The sequence below is a fragment of the Archocentrus centrarchus genome, unplaced genomic scaffold (assembly GCF_007364275.1).
Source record: "Archocentrus centrarchus isolate MPI-CPG fArcCen1 unplaced genomic scaffold, fArcCen1 scaffold_41_ctg1, whole genome shotgun sequence".
In the NCBI taxonomy this organism is placed as follows: Eukaryota; Metazoa; Chordata; class Actinopteri; order Cichliformes; family Cichlidae; genus Archocentrus; species Archocentrus centrarchus.
The window spans coordinates 583,940-603,515 of NW_022060267.1; positions in this window are offsets into that span (position 1 = coordinate 583,940).

Below are 19,576 nucleotides of genomic sequence, written 5' to 3' on the forward strand. Positions count from 1 at the left end.
AAGTGGATGTACATCTCAGTCAGGGTCTTGGGCAGCTCTCCTCCCTCTCTGGTCTTCAGCACATCCTCCAGAACTGTAGCAGTGATCCAGCAGAAGACTGGGATGTGGCACATGATGTGGAGGCTTCGTGATGTCTTGATGTGTGAGATGATGCTGCTGGCCTGCTCCTCATCTCTGAATCTCTTCCTGAAGTACTCCTCCTTCTGTGGGTCAGTGAACCCTCTGACCTCTGTCACCCTGCTAACACACTGAGGAGGGATCTGATTGGCTGCTGCAGGTCGTGTGGTTATCCAGAGGTGAGCAGAGGGAAGCAGGTTCCCCCTGATGAGGTTTGTCAGCAGCACATCCACTGAGGTGGACTTTCTAGGGTCAGTCAGGATTGTAGTTTTGTGGAAGTCCAGAGGAAGTCGACACTCATCCAGACCATCAAAGATGAACACAACCTGGAAGTGTTCAAAGCTGCAGATTCCTGCTTCTTTGGTTTCAGTGAAGAAGTGATGAACAAGTTCCACCAAGCTGAACTTTTCCTCTTTCAGCACATTCAGCTCTCTGAAAGTCAATGGAAACATCAACTGGATGTCCTGGTTGGCTTTGTCTTCAGCCCAGTCGAGGGTGTATTTCTGTGTTAGGACTGTTTTCCCAATGCCAGCCACTCCCTTTGTCAGCACTGTTCTGATTGGTTCATCTCTTCCATGTGAGCCTTTAAAGATGTCTTCTCGTCTGATTGTTGTTTCTGCTCTGTCTGGTTTCCTGGATGCTGTTTCAATCTGTCTGACCTCATGTTCCTCATTGACCTCTGCAGCCCCTCCCTCTGTGATGTAGAGCTCTGTGTAGATCTGATTCAGGAGGGTTGGGTTTCCTGCTTTAGCGATGCCCTCAAACACACACTGGAACTTCTTCTTCAGAGCAGATTTAAGTTCACGTCCACAAACTGCAGCACGACGTTCTGAATGAATAAAGAACATCGGTTAATGTTTTACAAAATAGATGTGACTATTTCATCTCCATAAAGAATGCCTGTTTGAATCCATGCTGTTTAATCTCTTTAAACTTCAGTAAATGTCTCATTCATCCAGCAGCTTCAATCTTTAGAGAAATCCTCTTACTGCTCTGCAGACGCTCAGCCAGCTCCTCCTGCTTCATTCTCCTCAGGAAGTCCAGTGTGATCTTCACTAATGCCTCTCTGCTGCTCCTCCTCTGCTCTTCATCCTCCCTCTCTAAGCATTCTGGGTAATCTGGACTCAGGATCTTCTGGATCTTCTTCAGCTCGTCCTTCACAAACGTGATGATGTTGTCCTCCAGCAGCTGGAACAGAATACTTTATGAATGAGCCAATCAGACTGAAATCATGGAGCCAAACATCAGATCCATGTTGGACACACTGACAATCCACTGGTCTCCAAAGAGCAGCATGGAGATGACTGTGAGCAGAATAGATGGAACAGTAGTTGTTGTACATGTACAGACCTGAAATATGGAGTCCAGCTGTGTTTGATGCTGCTGGGCAGACTGACCACTGGGACCCTCTGAGCTCTGCTGGTCCACTCTGTGGAGGAACCATCAAGAATGAGTTCAAGCACAGGGTAAAGATGCAGTCAGTGATATTTGGACAGAAACAGTGACTCAGTGACTCCCTGTAGCTGTAAATGTTCTTCATCCAGCTGATCCCACTGAGAACCAACAGCTCAGCTTAGTGTGCTGCTTTGAGTCTCAGAGCTCTGCTGAGCATCAACAACTTCTGAGCCAAAAGCTTCAAAATCTCATGTTGGAAACCTGATGTTTTACAGACAGAACCTCGAGCACTTGATGGAATACCTTTGACATAAAGCTGAATTCCAATCAGCATCATTGGGAGCAAAAGCCCAGTTATGAATGAGGAAAAGCCCAAATGAAGTGCTAACAGGTCCTCTTTAGGATCAACAGCTGGAAATCATTTAGCTCAGGAAGACTCAGCCCTCTGAGATGTGATTAGTTCCTCCCTCAGCTCAACATCCTCAGATCAATGAGATGATTTTAGCTCCCAAACTTCATCATCTGCCCTTCAGGACTCGACTACAGAGCTGCTAACTAGCTCTGATTCAGCTGTTTCCTGATAGTAAACCATGCATGTATGTGAGAGCTTCAAGTCTCAGCTGTTTGTCATGACAGAGGCAGCTACACTACAGAGGCTGAATCCATATGATTACCTGGTTCAGACCCCACAGAGCTGTCTGATGCTCTGGGTGTAGGAACACCTTTTTACCATCAAGGTCACTGCCAGGATCAGACTTCTCCCCTCCTGTGACCAAACCAACCAATCAGGAGATTTCACATCCCTGTATTAAAGCATTACCACTCACAAAGGTTTCATTGGATAAGAGCAACACAAAATGTGACCTGGATCAGACTGTGAGCTGCTACAAAGCCACTGAGGGTCAATAGTTGAAACTGTGAGTCAGGACTCTCAGAGGAGCGTGGCATCTCCTCTTCATCAGCAGTAGGAGTTGGTACTGTACACAATCAGGTCCACAGGTCAGGCTTCCTGCTTTTTACCTAAACTGGGTCAGACAGCTACAACGTGGCTTCTTCCAATAACAACAATTCATTTGGTTTTCCAGCTCTTCCAGAAGGATCAGCTCCTGGAGCTGCTCTTTAGTCTCCACTTTCTGGGAACTACAGCTGCACCATTATGGCCAAAATGATAACCACCATTGTTTTGTTCAGTACTGAGATCAGGATTATTTGCTATAATATACATGATCGGACCAAAACCTAACACACAATTGATCCCACAGGGCGCTGCTTTCACTTTATAGATACAGTCACTAATTACAGCAGCTGGTCCATGACAGGACCCTGGGGGATCCTCGCCTGGTCCATGACTATAATCAGGACCCCCTTCAATGACCTCAATGCAGCCACAGGTGGTAACGCCCCCAAGGAGTGTGCAGGAAAACCGGGCATAATGTCTTGTGTTTCCACCAGGGGGCGCTGCCACAGTGGAAGCTCATTTATTTCCTGCCTGCCTTCATGCCTTTAAATTTGCCCTGACCTTCAATAATGATCATGAATCAGTGGTTAGCACTGTCACCTCCAAAGAAAAATGATTTCCAGAGAGGAGAACATATCTTTGGTCTGGAGGGTTTTTCCTGCAGCCTTTGTTTCTCTCTGTGTTTAGTGGACACACGTCTTCCACAGAAGATTGATGGTCACTTTTAGAGACACCATGAAAATGCTGCCTGTACTTTTCTGCCACAAACTCATAAAGTGGTGAGACAGCAGCTTCAACAACACTGTGAGAGTCTGAGCTCTGCTCTAAGCTCAGTGATCAATGAGCCTCCAGAGCTTTACCATCTAGAGCTCAGAGTAAGAGTGAGGTGCAGCTCTTTGGATCCTCCAGCTCTGTCCTTTCACTCTGCTGCAGCTCTCTCTCCTCCTTCAGTGGCTGAGTCACCTGATCCACAGAGCCAATCAGACTCTTCAGCCAGTACCTCCTGTTCAACCAGAGCATTCATGATTTGAACTCTCACTTCTTCTTTCCTCCAATGAGCCTGAACACCAGCACCATACTGGTGTCAGCATCTGTCACAGACCTGTCCAAATCAGACACCATGACCACAACTCAAAGAAACACTCACCTTATTCAGTCACAGTCGCACACAGACACACTAGCCTACCAAACAAGGCAATGCAGCGTGCTAACAAGAGATGCTACCAAGCTACAAGAAGATGAGAACCTGCAGGAAACTGAATGATGTGAAGCTGCAGCTGTAGCAGGAGTAGGCCTCAACACAACTACAGCTAACAACACCAACCAGGACTCACAACTGCACACAAACCAGAACACAATCAGTACAACTTAACCCTTCAAGAAGCACACAACATGCAGGCTGCACAGTTACAGACTCACACAGACAGCAGTGAGCATGAGCTACATTAGCTGTTGGCTAGCCTCACTCAGAGGTCATCATGTCCTCCCACATGCTCCCTCTGACAGATGATTGACATGTCTGCCCTCCTGCTCTACAACCTTCACAGTTTCCTGCTCTGCTTCCTCCTGAGACTCAGTTCACATCCAGCTGCTCTGAGTTGCTGCTATAACTGAGACTTCATTGCTGCATTAATGATGGTGAGCCTTTCTGGAACAGCAAACAGGCCCAACCACCTCCACCATGTTTCACAGAGAGAGAAACTCTGGATTCTTTCTGCTCAGTTCATCCTCACTTCCTGTCATGTGACTCGTCCACATGACATTTAGCTGTAGGCGGTGTTTTTGGAGTGCAGCCCTGCCATGAACACCACTGCTGCTCAGTGTTCTCCTGATGGTGGTCTCAGTAACACTCCCCAATATGATCCAGGCCTTTAGCTGCTGAGACGTTACCCTGTGTGACCCCCCCAGACTCTTTAACAGCTCACTCTCAAAGATGGCACACAAAGACATGAGAATGAGAGACAGAGCAGCTCTGATCTTTCAATAAAAACAGGCTCCCACAGATATGAGCATCGCTCTGCTCAAACACTAATGACTGAGTCTAAGATTGTTTCCTTCTTTGGTTTCTTTCAATCAAACTTCAGGACTTGTGGAACAATCTGAGGATGTTTCAGCTCATATTTATCAGGAACACAGAAACATGTGAAGGAGCTCATCACAGTTCTCTTACTCTGTTGGTCCATCACTGAAGAGTGGAGGATCATCTTTGGACCGGTCACTCCTCATGGACGGACAGCTGGATCCTGCAGGCTCTGCTCTGTCCTCCTCTTCCTCCTGAGTCAGTCTGAGAGGGAAGCCACAAACACTCAGTGAGTTCACATTAACAGCAGGAACTGAGTTACAGTCTCTTTGTCCACTGAGCTGATCTCTGAGCTGGAAACTAGAAACCAGGTCACCATGATCCACATCAGGGATCAGAGAAACCTGATTCCACCTGCTGACTCTGACATTTCAGAGCTCACAATAACAAACACAAAGAGCAGGAAATCTTCTCAGGATATTAGAAACCCTCTGAGTGTGATGCAGTCAGCTCAGTGCAAACTCCAACCTCACTGTCAAACTATCCTCAAGCTCTTTGATGGACACTCACACACTTTAGGATCACATGATGCTCCCACATGATCTGTGTCTGCGTGGAACATGTGACCTGCTGCAGCTGTGATTGGCTGACCGTCCTCCAATCACATCAGAGCGTGTGGAAGAAGAAGAAGAAGAGCAACAAGAACATTTCCTGCACAGATTCATGTTGGTGAAATGATGAACAGGCATCAGTGCGGCCACCTGCATCCTTCTTTAGTGTTGGAGCCTCAGCAGGTAAACTCACAGGTGCTTTGTGTGCCAACAACAACACAACAGCAGACTGCTGTGTGCTGTTAGAGAACAACAACAAAGAAATGATTTTACAGAGCAAATATTCAGCTCAGTCTTTACTTCCTGTTTGTTGGGAACGCCTCCTGAAGTCCAGCACAGCCGTCCCTGATTTCATATGAATCCTTTGAAATCATCATCACAGTTTATTGGAGGAAAACTGGCACCAAAAACTCCTCGTAGCTTCATAAATGAACAGGCAGGTACGAAGCTGAACTCTCAATCACATTCATTCATTCATGTTCACTCACGCTGCTGTTTACACACATTTAAACCAGATTCACATCTGTTTCTACTATTGTAATGTTCACATTTGAAGGTTAATGTCTCCATTTAATGAGCGGCTCAATCTCACATGTTTTTGTTCTCAGATCTGTGGATTTTCTGCACCATTAATATTTGTGATGTGAAGTGTTTCCTTACCAAGCAAAGCCCCTCAGAGGCGTCTCACACACTTCCTGTTAGAGTCCAACACTTCCTGCACAGAGTGTTTGGACTCTGAGCCTTAAACTGACTGATGTCTGCTGAGACTGACAGGTGGTGGGACCGCCCACCTGGAACAGGTTTCACTTCCTGTTTGCTGAAGTGGATTTTCAGCTCTTTAGAAACCAAAGGCTTGTTTTTCAGAGACAGTTTCAATGGGATTGAAGGAACGACGTGTTTGCACTGCAGTTTCTATCCAACAACATCAAGCAGTTAAATCAAAGAGTTCATGTTACTGACAGCTCACCTCTCTGCAGCAGACGCACGCTGACCTTTAAAACCAATGAAACGCTCTGCAGACCGGTCACTCTTTAAGGACACGCAGCTGGGTCCAGGTCCAGGTCCAGGTCCAGGTCCAGGTCCAGGTGGGTTCCTGTGAATAATGATGCAGCAGTGATGTGAGTGCTGAGCTGTGACATGGAGAAGAGTCATGGACAGTTAGAGATGGTCATCTCACCTCTGAGCTTTGGTCTGGCTCTCATGTTCCCCACACAGAGTGGTTTTAGAGGGAGGGACTCCCTCCTCTCTGTCCTCACACTGATCCATGCTGCTCAATTCACATCAGCTCACACACACTTTCTACCTTCACCTGCAGAGGAAACACACATCATTGATGCTCACATCAACTGACAGCTGCAGAGCTCATGTCTGATGTGTTGGACTAACATCCACTCCATGTGAGACACAGCTTTCATCAGTTCACTACAAAAAGTGTCCCAGAGAGCCGATTTCAGCCTCCAAATGCCTCCATTCCTGGAGTAGTGATGCCCTTCACCTCTCCTAATGGTGTGCTGGCTGGGCTGCAGTGTTAATTTTGACATCAAATTTTGATTTAGTTTTAGTCATAATTTAGTATCTGAATAGTTTTAGTTTAGTTAGTTTTAGTCGACTACAATATAAAGGGTGTAAAATGTAAATGCTTTTTCTTCAGTTCCCTTGAATTAGTCATTATACACACTTACACAAAATTAAACATTTATTAAAGTTATGGAATATTATTAATAATATTAACATTAGCGTTTCACCTGCTTTCACACACCTGATCATTAACACCACCTTACTGAGATAATCCAGCGTTTTACAGCAGGACGCTCTGACAGGTACAGGGCAGTGTTCAGGACTAAGATTATAAAGGCTAATCCACCGCGGTGTGGAGATTTTCTCTGAACACAAACTGGGAAAAACACTTTACCCTGCATGACATTAAAATGCTGACCTTTGCATGGAGATCTGGGTGACTGGTTTGCAGATGTCCTTTAAGATTTGTGGTGTTTTTACCCGAGATAGTCGCCCCACATGGTTTACACATCGTTTTGTTTGTCACAGTCAAAGGACAAATGTGTCCATACATCGGCTCTTCTCTTTCTCCCTGCTGACATTGGTTACATAACTTAGTTCTATCAGAAGGAACGACCAATCACAGGCTAGTTTGGTCTTCCTGGTGTTGTGCCAAAAAGTGATCGTCTGCATAAAATGATTTCCGATGTTTCTATGTGCTTTTATGTCTAATGTCTTTGCTTATATTGGTAAATAGGGTGCAGTCAGTATGATTTATGAAGGGCTTATATATAAAATTAAGAAATTACCTGTTTTTCAAGTACGTTTATGACTCATTATTATACATTATAATAAATCCAGTCCTCTTTGGTCACTTATAATATCTTTATAGAGTGTAATGTTATATTTGTTGGGTTTTCTGCTGCCCTCTTGGCCAGATTTCACTTTAATAAGACATTTTTAAGATAAATTACAGTTTTTACCCTGATAAATAAAGACTATATAAAAGTCACTGCCAAAAACTGATTGCAGCTTCTACCTTGTAACAGAAATGTTGTTTCTCGCTCAAAATGACTTGATATCATTCACAAGAGATATGTTTGACATATTTCCCACAGATTATAGATCAGCAAGTAATTTACAACAGTTTAAATACAGGCAAACATTTTCTGGCAATCACTTTTTGGTTTAGAGCAAATTTGCGCAACTGTGCGTTTGATTGGATGTTTTCCTAACTTGTCCCGCCCTGTCACAAAATGAAATCAGTTCTGATTGGATGTCGTCCCTGCCAAGCATTTTCCTCTCGTTTTCATTCATTGAGGAAAGTGTCAGTTAATTTCGTCATCGTTTTTATCCTTTTAGGTAGTTTTTATTTAATTATCTCGTTTTCGTCATGAAAAAAGGGCCGTTGATGAAAACTATGACGAAAATATTTCATCAGCAAAATTAACACTGCTGGGCTGTTGTGTTTGTGGCTCCTGATGAAAAAAGAGCTCTTAGAGCCGAAACGTTCATGACCACCATCACTGCCTGCACCTGTGGCCGCGCGAGCGCTGCTGTGCCTAATTGGGTTAAAAAAAAAAATTCTGATCACCGGCCGATCCGGGAAAGCTCCCGAACCTTCCTATGGCCACCCCGCCCCTGAGTCCTGTATATTCTATGGCTGCAGCTACATCAGGGGTGCCCAAACTCCCAACCCGCGGGAGTTCACCTTCCCCTCCAATTAAGAGGAGTTAGCCAAATATCAAAGAAGTAACTTAAAGGGCCAAATTGTCTGATATTTATGCGGCCCGCGGGCCGGGAGTTTGAGACCGCTGTTCTATATGATTGTATCTGATTATCTTGTAATGATCGTATTGTTGACAGAAAGTATTGTAAAGCTTTCACAGTTCAATCAAAATGAAAAGTGTGCGTCAGCATCAAGTTTGATCAACATCAGAATGACTGTGATTTATTTCCTTGAAGCTTTATTGAAGCAGACACGTTATTCTGAACTAAATCTTCTACCAGCAGCGGCTGTAAAAGTCAAAGAAGAGACTCACACTGCTGAGCTGGGACTCTTCTTCTTCCTCTACAGTCACACACTCAGAGACAGGACAACAACAACAATGTTGTGTTACACTCACCCCGCCTCAGCTCCTCTTTCCTCCTCCTGCTCTCTGAAGGAAAGTGGAGGCTCAGCTAACGGCCTGCTGCAACCTTTCTGTCACAGACTCGCTGTGGGCTCTCTGCGGTCTAAAGGGGGTCCCCCTCGGTGCCGAAGCTGCGGAGAGCTGCGTGGACACACAACACGGGGACGGCTTTCCGGGAAAACTCCACAAACTCTACAAACTCCACAAAACTCTACAAAACTCTACAAACTCTACGGAGAAAGGCGCTAAGTTTCCAACACTAACAGACTGACTTTAATGGAGAGACGACGGTTTTCCTCCAGGAAATGAAACCATTCCAGAAACAAAGAGGAAAGTTCCTAAAGACAAACTGTTAAAGGAGGAAACAAAGCAAACTTACAGTTTCTGCAAACAGAAGAAGAAGAAGAAGCTCCACTCCACACCTGGACACTAAACACGGACACACAGGTGAGCTGCTTCCTGGAAGGAGGCGGGGCTCCACCTGCAGAGTGTGATAGAGCCACACCTTCATGTGTTCGCTCAGACTGGCTCAGAGTGAAGTTCACTTGTTGACCTGAGTGTTCAGACTTCCTGTACCTGCAGGAGGAGGAGCAGGGATCAGTGCGGGTGGAAGCTCCACGCAGACGTTTCCACTCTGTGTGGAGCTCCCGGAGCGCAGCTGTTTCCAAACGCTGCTCCGAAACCTGCTTCGACACACCTGCATCACGTGACCGTGGCTAAGCGAGGCTTTAGCGCGGTTCACTCCTGCTGTTTCCAGGCGGCCGAGGCGCCACGATTCATTTGTTTCTCCTTCTTTAATGAACCTGTCATTGTGGGCGGGGCCTTGTAATTACTGAATCAATGTTTTTATTGATTACAGGCGGACACGCGCACGTATAACTGATTATTACTGTGGACGGTGAAGAACGAAGGAGGCGATCCGTTCACAAACAGGAGAAAGATCTTCAACGACCTGAGCGCACACAGGGACAGCTGACTGTGGGGCTGAAACCCTCCATCCTCCACTTGTTTCTGACCTCTATTTATTTCAGAGCCATCAGGGGAACTTCCCCCAGTCTGACCTGCATCCACCCTCCGCTCAGTGTCCTCCTCAGTCACGCTGATCACCACGATCGCTGCAGAAGCCTAAACCCAATCATTAAACTGAGCTCGCACTGCAGTATTTACCGGTGACGTGGCTGTTTCAGGTTTTCATCAACAAACTGCATGAATGTGTGTAACTTATAGTTGAAGCGTATCAGTAGGATTCAGCTTCAGGGGGCGCAGTGACTGACTGGACGGGCCTGAACGGTGAAACCCGTCCATCAGCTGACGCTGCAACCTGTGACCCGCAAACTGCCCAGCAGGAGGATTCCTACTGAAGACCAATATTTGTGATCAAGAAAAACCGCGTCTATGTGATCTGTTTCTGAATTCTCAGGACAAATGAGTTTTTCTGTTTGATTCCCACTGAGGTTTCTGTGGAAATGTCCCATAAACAGCAGGACAAAGGCTGCAGGTTCAAATCCTCACAGTCAAACATCAGGCTCATGTCACAGACACACGTCCACACAGGTACAGGTCACGGATCAGGAAAGTTTCTTCATGTTTCAGAGGTCTCTCAGTGGAGGACGGTGTGTTTCCTCACATTCAGAAAGTACTGGTCAGTGTGAAGATGTGAAAATGACTGTTGTGAATTAACCCATTAAAACTTAATAAATGTCAGCATTTTTTTAAAGGAAAATATTTAGTTTTTTCTTAATCTAAATATGTATTTTTGAATGAATAGAGCATAAACCCTAACGCCACGCCAGCTTCTAGCTTTGTTTCAATGTGTGTGGAACAAACCTGATGACACAGAAAGCTGAAACCAACCAAACACATCCAAACTTTTCTGTTTTTCCAGACTGGAAACAATGAACCAACTGAGCCCAAAGACAGCTGTGTGTGGTTATCACAATAAACAACATTTTTCTCAGTATTTTATAAATTGGTTTGTGTGTTAGTGAATTAATAAAAACTGTAACAGACTCATAAATGTTAACAGAGTGAACAGACTGAGTCTGAAAAGTGTCTGATTTATATTTAAGGACTCTGCTGGTACCAGATAATCAGTATTGATCAATGTTCATTTGTGATTATTTGTATTGACTGTATCTTGTGTGCTGATGGTCAGTAACATAGATGTCAATCTTTACAGTAGTATACCTGCTCTAAAACAGCAGGCCTTGGACAGAAGACTGGACTGACCTACTGAGCACAGACCGAGTGTCCACAGAGGGGGGGGGGGTCTTCTGGTCTTGTTGATGAAATAGAATCACAAAGGGACACAAAACAAGCAACAAGCACTTTTATCTCTGAACAGTTTCTTTGTGTTTGGCCTGACTTCCATTGAACAGGGTTCGGATCAGGTTCTGCACTTATGGAGGTATAAATGTGTTTGAGGCTCATTAGACTTCACTCTGACATTAAAGTCAGAAATCACTAAGAATCCTTTATTACAACCAACAACATGTATCAGTTCAACTATTGAACTCATCTAAATGTGCCATTAAAAGCACTCAGACTCTAAATGCTTTGAACTCAGGATTGACTGACAAAGGTTTGTAATTCAGAACAACAAAGAAGAAGAAGTGAGCCTTCATTCAGGCTGAAAACAGTCTGAAAGGAACAACAAAGATACAAAAGCTCAAAGAGGGAAACACAAGAGAGCCACACTCTGACCCACTAACAATGATCCACAAACACAGAAGGAGCAAACTCAGATCCACTGAAGAAGATCCACACTGAAGAATCCAACACAATAACAGAATGACAGCAACAGAGTGATCATCACAACACACGGAAACACTCCAAACTCAATAAGTCCAAAGAGATTTCTGAGCTTCCTGCTGGACTCGAGTCGTCGGCTCCATATGCAGATGTTATGAAGACGTACAGGCTTTAAAAGCTGCTGTTCATGGTGTCTGTGAACATCTACATTTCCATCTAGCTGACTTTGTTCAGAGTCAAACTGAGCTGGAGCTGCTTTGTTGTTTCTTTGTCACTTCAGTCAAACCTGAATGTCGACTTCTTTGGAACAAACTGCTTTGATCTGATTGTTCCAGCAGTTTCCAGTTAAAGGGAAGAACAAAGTTCATCAGTGATGACTGATTCCTGATCAGTGAGTGCAGTTTCATAGAGCTGACTCTGAGGCTGAAATCCTGGAAGGATCCACAGGATCAGCTGTTTGTGTTCATGTGAGCGTCACTGTGAAGCAGTTTGATGGAGCGCTGATGAACACACACATCATTGTCTCTCTGTCTGACTCACACCTGAACAATGAGGCTGTGCAGCACGGCTGCGTCACACCTGCCCTGCAGCTAAACCGCTCGCATCACTTTGAGTCCAAATGGAAACGCGGTCACACGATGAAGGAGGCGAACGCGCCGAGACGAGCGTCTTCCTCGTCTGCACCTGTCAGTGTGGAACTAACTCCTCCTTCTTCTCAGGTCTGTGAGCAGCAGCTGAAACTGACCAATGAATGAAGGTTTGCACACACGTGACACTGAACTCAATTCAATTTTCAATTCAATTCAATTCAATTTTATTTATATAGCGCCAAATCACAACAAACTGTCGCCTCAAGGCGCTTTGTATTTTGGGTAAAGACCCTACAATAATACAGAGAAAACCCAACAGTCAAAACGACCTCCTATGAGCAAGCACTTGGCGACAGTGGAAAGGAAAAACTCCCTTTTAACAGGAAGAAACCTCCAGCAGAACCAGGCTCAGGGAGGGGCAGTCATCTGCCGCGACCGGTTGGGCTGAGGGGAGAGAAAGACATGCTGTGGAAGAGAGCCAGAGATTAATAACAATTAATGATTAAATGCAGAGTGGAGTATAAACAAAGTAAATAAGGTGAATGAGAAACAGTGCATTATGTGAACCCCCCAGCAGCCTAGGCCTATAGCAGCATAACTAAGGGATGGTTCAGGGTCACCTGATCCAGCCCTAACTATAAGCTTGATCATAAAGGAAAGTTTTAAGCCTAATCTTAAAAATAGAGAGGGTGTCTCTCTCCCGAATCCAAGCTGGAAGCTGGTTCCACAGAAGAGGTGCCTGAAAGCTGAAGGCTCTGCCTCCCATTCTACTCTTAAGTATCCTAGGAACCACAAGTAAGCCAGCAGTCTGAGAGCGAAGTGCTCTGTTGGGGTGATATGGTACTATGAGGTCTTTGAGATAAGATGGTGCCTGATTATTCAAGACCTTGTATGTGAGGAGAAGAATTTTAAATTCTATTCTAGATTTAACAGGGAGCCAATGAAGAGAAGCCAATATGGGAGAAATCTGCTCTCTCTTTCTAGTCCCTGTCAGTACTCTAGCTGCAGCATTTTGGATCAGCTGAAGGCTTTTCAGAAAGCTTTTAGGACAGCCTGATAATAATGAATTACAATAATCCAGCCTAGAAGTAATAAATGCATGAATGAGCTTTTCAGCATCACTCTGAGAAAGGATGTTTCTAATTTTAGAAATATTGCGCAAATGCAAAAAAGCGGTCCTACATATTTGTTTAATATGTGCATTGAAGGACATATCCTGGTCAAAAATGACTCCAAGATTTCTCACAGTGTTACTGGAGGCCAAAGTAATGCCATCCAGAGTAAGTATCTGGTTTGACACCATGTTTCTAAGATTTGTGGGGCCGAGAACAAGAATTTCAGTTTGATCTGAATTTAGAAGCAGGAAATTAGAGGTCATCCAGGCCTTAATGTCTTTAAGACATTCCTGCAGTTTAACTAATTGATGTGTGTCATCTGGCTTCATTGATAGGTAAAGCTGAGTATCATCTGCATAACAATGAAAATTGATGCAGTGCTTTCTAATAATACTGCCTAAGGGAAGCATGTATAATGTAAATAAAATTGGTCCTAGCACAGAACCCTGTGGAACTCCATAATTAACCTTACTGTGTGAAGAAGACTCCCCATTTACATGAACAAATTGGAGTCTATGAGATAAATATGATTCAAACCACTGCAGTGCAGTACCTTTAATACCTATAGCAAGCTCTAATCTCTGTAATAAAATGTTATGGTCAACAGTATCAAAGCTGCACTGAGGTCCAACAGGACAAGAACAGAGATGAGTCCACTGTCAGAGGCTCTAAGAAGATCATTTGTAACCTTCACTAATGCTGTTTCTGTACTGTGATGAATTCTGAAATCTGACTGAAACTCTTCAAATAAACCGTTCCTCTGCAGATGATCAGTTAGCTGTTTTACAACTACTCTTTCAAGAATCTTTGAGAGAAAAGGAAGGTTGGAGATTGGCCTATAATTAGCTAAGACAGCTGGGTCAAGTGATGGCTTTTTAAGCAGAGGTTTAATTACAGCCACCTTGAAGGTCTGTGGTACATAGCCAACTAATAAAGACTGATTGATCATTTTTAAGATTGAAGCATCAATAATTGGAAAGACTTCTTTGAACAGTCTAGTAGGAATGGGATCTAACAAACATGTTGCTGGTTTGGAGGAAGTAACTATTGAAGTTAACTCTGAAAGATCAACTGGAGCAAAAGAGTCTAAACAAATACCAGCAGTGCTGAAAGCAGCCGAACATGAAGAATAATCTTTGAGATGGTTATGAATAATTTTTTCTCTAATGTCTAAAATGTTATTTGTAAAGAAATCCATGAAGTCACTACTAGTTAACGTGAAAGGAATACTCGGCTCTACAGAGCTCTGACTCTTTGTCAGCCTGGCTACAGTGCTGAAAAGAAACCTGGGGTTGTTCTTATTTTCTTCAATGAATGATGAATAGTAAGATGTCCTAGCTTTACGGAGGGCTTTTTTATAGAGCAACAAACTCTTTTTCCAGGCTAAATGAGCATCTTCTAATTTAGTGAGACGCCATTCCCTCTCCAGCTTTCGGGTTATCTGCTTTAAGCTGTGCGTTTGTGAATTATACCACGGAGTCAGGCACTTCTGATTTGAAGCTTTCCTTTTCAGAGGAGCCACAGTATCCAAAGTTATACGCAGTGAGGATGTAAAACTATTGACGAGATAATCAACCTCACTGGGAGCAGAGTTTAGGTAGCTGCTCTGCACTGTGTTGGCACTGAAGAGCATAACAATGAAGGAATTAGATCCTTAAACTTAGTTACAGCACTTTCAGAAAGACTTCTACTGTAATAAAACCTATTCCCCACTGCTGTGTAATCCATTAAAGTAAATGTAAATGTTACTAAGAAATGATCAGACAGGAGGGGGCTTTCAGGGAATACTGTTAAGTCTTCAGTTTCTATGCCATATGTTAGGACAAGATCCAGAGTATGATTAAAGTGGTGGGTGGGCTCCTTTACATTTTGAGAGAAGCCAATTGAATCTAACAATAGATTAAATGCAGTGTTGAGGCTGTCATTCTCAGCATCTACATGGATGTTAAAATCACCCACTATAATTATTTTATCTGAACTGAGCACTAAATCAGATAAAAAGTTTGAGAAATCAGACAGAAACTCTGAGTAGGGACCAGGTGGACGATAGATAACAAATAAAACAGCTTTTTGATTTTCCCAATTAGGATGGACAAGACTAAGAGTCAGGCTTTCAAAAGAATGAAAACTTTGTCTGGGTCTCTGATTAATTAATAAACTGGAATTGAAGATTGCAGCTAATCCTCCTCCTCGACCTGTGCTTCGAGCATTCTGACAGTTACTGTGACTCGGGGGTGTTGATTCATTTAAACTAACATATTCATCCTGCTGTAACCAGGTTTCTGTAAGGCAGAATAAATCAATACGTTGATCAATTATTAAATCATTTACTAATAGGGACTTGGAAGAGAGAGACCTAATGTTTAACAATCCACATTTAATTGTTTTATTCTTTGGTGCAGTTGATGAAGCTGTATTATTTATTGTTTTTGAATTTTTATGCTTAAATAGCTTTTTGCTTATTTTAGCTTTGGTGTTTGGTGGTCTGGGAGCTGGCACCGACTCTATGGGGATGGGGTTTTGGGGGGATGGCAGGAGGAGAGAAGCTGCAGAGAGGCGTGTAAGACTGCAACTCTGCTTCCTGGTCTCAACCCTGGGTAGTCAGTTTTTAGGAGGGTTAATAAAGTTGGCCAGATTTCTAGAAATGAGAGCTGCTCCATCCAAAGTGGGATGGATGCCGTCTCTCCTAACAAGACCAGGTTTTCCCCAGAAACTTTGCCAATTATCTATGAAGCCCACGTCATTTTTTGGACACCACTCAGACAGCCAGCGATTCAAGGAGAACATGCGGCTAAACATGTCGCTCCTGGTCTGATTGGGGAGGGGCCCAGAGAAAACTACAGAGTCCGACATCGTTTTTGCAAAGTTACACACCGAGTCAATATTAATTTTAGTGACCTCCGATTGGCGTAACCGGGTGTCATTACTGCCGACGTGAATAACGATCTTACCAAATCTACGATTAGCCTTAGCCAGCAGTTTCAAATTTCCATGAATGTCGCCTGCTCTGGCCCCTGGAAGACATTTGACTATGGTCGCCGGTGTCTCTAGCTTCACGTTTCTCAAAACAGAGTCACCAATAACCAGAGTTTGTTCCTCGGCGGGTGTGTCGCCGAGTGGAGAAAAACGGTTAGAGACGTGAACAGGTTGGTGGTGTACCCGGGGCTTCTGCTTAGGACTACGCTTCCTCCTCACCGTCACCCAGCTGGCCTGTTTTCCCTGCTGCTCGGGATCTGCTGGGGGGGAGCTAACGGCGGCTAAGCTACCACGGTCAGCACCCGCTACAGGGGCCTGGCTAGATGTAGGATTTTCCAGGGTGCGGAGCCGAGTCTCCAGTTCAGAAAGCCTGGCCTCCAGAGCTACAAACAGACTACATTTATTACAAGTACCGTTACTGCTAAAGGAGGCCGAGGAGTAACTAAACATGTGACACCCAGAGCAGGAAAGTGCAGGAGAGACAGGAGAAGAAGCCATGCTGATAGTGAGTCGGCTAAGGGCTAAGCTAGCTGAGCTAAGCTAGCGAATTTCTAAAAACAAATAAAGTGAGTAATGTGAATACAGGTGATTCAGCAAAGAGTATGCTATTTAAAGTACCGTATTTTTCGGACTATACGTCGCTCCGGAGTATAGGTCGCACCAGCCAAAAAATGCATAATAAAGAAGAAAAAAACATATATAGGTCGCACTGGACTATAAGTCGCACTTTTTTTTGGGGGGGGGGGGGGGGGGGGGGGGGTTGATAGAATCCGAGACTCAGAGCAGAAATTCCATCTTGAACGGCAATTTAAAATAATAATGGATTAAAGAACAGGACGAACACGGTTACACCTACGTTATGCTAACGTAGCACATTCAGCTACATGATGCACAACGAACACGTGTTCGGTATTGTAACGTTGTAAACACACTTCCAAAGTCCGCGATATTCACAACAAAGGTCGTCTTTATTAACAGAAAAACGGCTGCTGTAGGCCACAGCCACGCCAACCACAACTACAACAGCGGAACAGCAACACACACACAGGCAAGCTCTCGGTCTTTTTCTCTCTCTCCATGCTGCCTTCACGAACCTCCCGAACAGTCCGAAATCCCACAACATCAACACGCTCTCTAACTAAGAGAATCGCTACAGTATGTTAACGTAACATTAAGTTATTCAGATAACCATAGCATAAAGAACATACTAACAAGTTAACCAAACCATCAATCCATTGAATTCTTCATCCTCGGTGTCACTTCTAAACAATTCCGTACACTCCGTAGACGAAGCGCCGCTTCCTCTTCTGTGTCGCGTTAGTCAGGCTCGTCGTCAGCTGCAGTTCCAATTATTCCAGCCTTTCTGAATCCCAACAGGATGGTTTGTCACTGAAGCCCATGTTTTCTTGATCCATCCAATGACTTCCAGGAAAGTTGGGTGGCGCATTCTCCCAGTTGCCGTTAAGCTGTGCTCTCCATCCATCATCCACTGCGCCCACAGGTTACGCAAGACTGCCTTAAAGCTGCAGTTCACGGAGATGTCAAGTGGCTGGAGTATTTTGGTTCATGTGTTATAAATGTCACATATACGTCGCTCCGGAGTATAGGTCGCACCCCCAGCCAAACTATGAAAAAAAGTGCGACTTATACTCCGGAAAATACGGTAGGTGAAGATTACACTAAAATATGTTATTATCCAGATAAATCGAGTTATACAGATATAACAGCTAACAGACAGCAAAACACTGTGCTCCGAAACAGGAACAGGAAGTGATACAATACCGCAGTGAGAGCCAACACCAAGTGACAGCGCCACCAAGAGACTCACAATAACTGTGTGTGTAGCTGTGAGGGACCGACTACAGCAGCACAGATCCATCCTACAGGATCACTGCAGACTGACAGCAACACTCAGAGGGAACCAGCAGGGGGCGCTGCTCAGACTCCAGTCTGAGGCTCATTCTTTGATGACAATCAAACAGCAACACAAGTGGATTCAATGATCCATCGAGGAAATATGAACTTAATAACCTGACTGCAATCACACACATTACAGCTAACATTACTGTCATTTTATTTTGAAAGGACCGACAGGAAACAGCAGCACACTGCTGTGTGTGACTTTAATGGAGAGACGACGGTTTTGTTCCAGGAAATAAAAACACAACACAGTTTGTTTCCTGAAGAAATCCATCAAACATCAGCTGCTCATCAAACTGTTTGATTGCAGTCAATCAATAATCTATAATCATGTAGATTTGTCTTCAAACACAAGAGGGATCCAAAGTTTGTCCTGAAATCAGAGTTGAACATCTGCTCCAAACATTCCAGAAACAAGAGGAAAGTTCCTGAAGACAAACTGTTAAAGGAGGAAACAAAGCAAAAATCATTTAGGCAGATATGTCTGATTATCTTAGAATATCTGGGAATGTCAAAGCTCATCCTGACCCAGATCAGACATGTTTGAATCAAGAACAAATGTTTGTTTTGTAGATGTAGATGTTTGGTTTCATTTTTAATGACATGTTTTTGTCTCATTTATCCCGGTGACTTGTATGGCTGTTTCCTGTTCCTGTTTACATTTGTCATGCCCAGGACACTCTGGAAAAAGAGATTTTAATCTCAATGTGTTTTTTTCCTGCATGGTTAAATAAAGGTTAAATAAAATAAAATAGAAAAATAAAAACTTACAGTTTCTGCAAACAGAGCCAAAGATGAAGAAGCTCCACTCCACACCTGGACACTAAACACTGACACACAGGTGAGCTGCTTCCTGGAAGGAGGCGGGGCTCCACCTGCAGAGTGTGAGAGAGCCACACCTTCATGTGTTCACTCCAAAAATATGTGGTCTGACTGCTCAGACTGGCTCAGAGTCGGAGTAAACAGAACAGGTGTGCTGATGAATGAGGGGATCAGGTGAGTGGAAACAGTGGGAACACACTGACGCCCCCTACAGGGCAGGTGGGGAACAGCAGGGATCTGAAACCATCTGAGATGTTAGTGAGAACTTAGAAAAAAGGTCCTTCAGATGCTCTAAGTGATCAAAGTTGATGTCAAACAGAAGATAAATCCACTGATTGTTTGTAAAGTTCATCTGCTGCTCACATGAATCCTGTGATCAAAGCTTGATTTGATTGAAGCTTCTTCAAAGCACATTTGAACATGTTGAGCTCATCAATGAAAGTGCAGACTGAGAATGGATCACATGATCTTGAAGGAGGGTCAAACATGTTCAGTATTGTCACACAGGTCTAGATTGTCCCTGATATCATAGCTGCTCAAACACTGATGATCATATTTGAAGAATTATTACTGATGGCAGCAAAGTTTGAATGGAGCTTGTAACGGTCACTGTTATTGTAATGCTGTGTACCACCACATGGTGGCACTCCTTGTTAGTTGTGACTGTTAGTT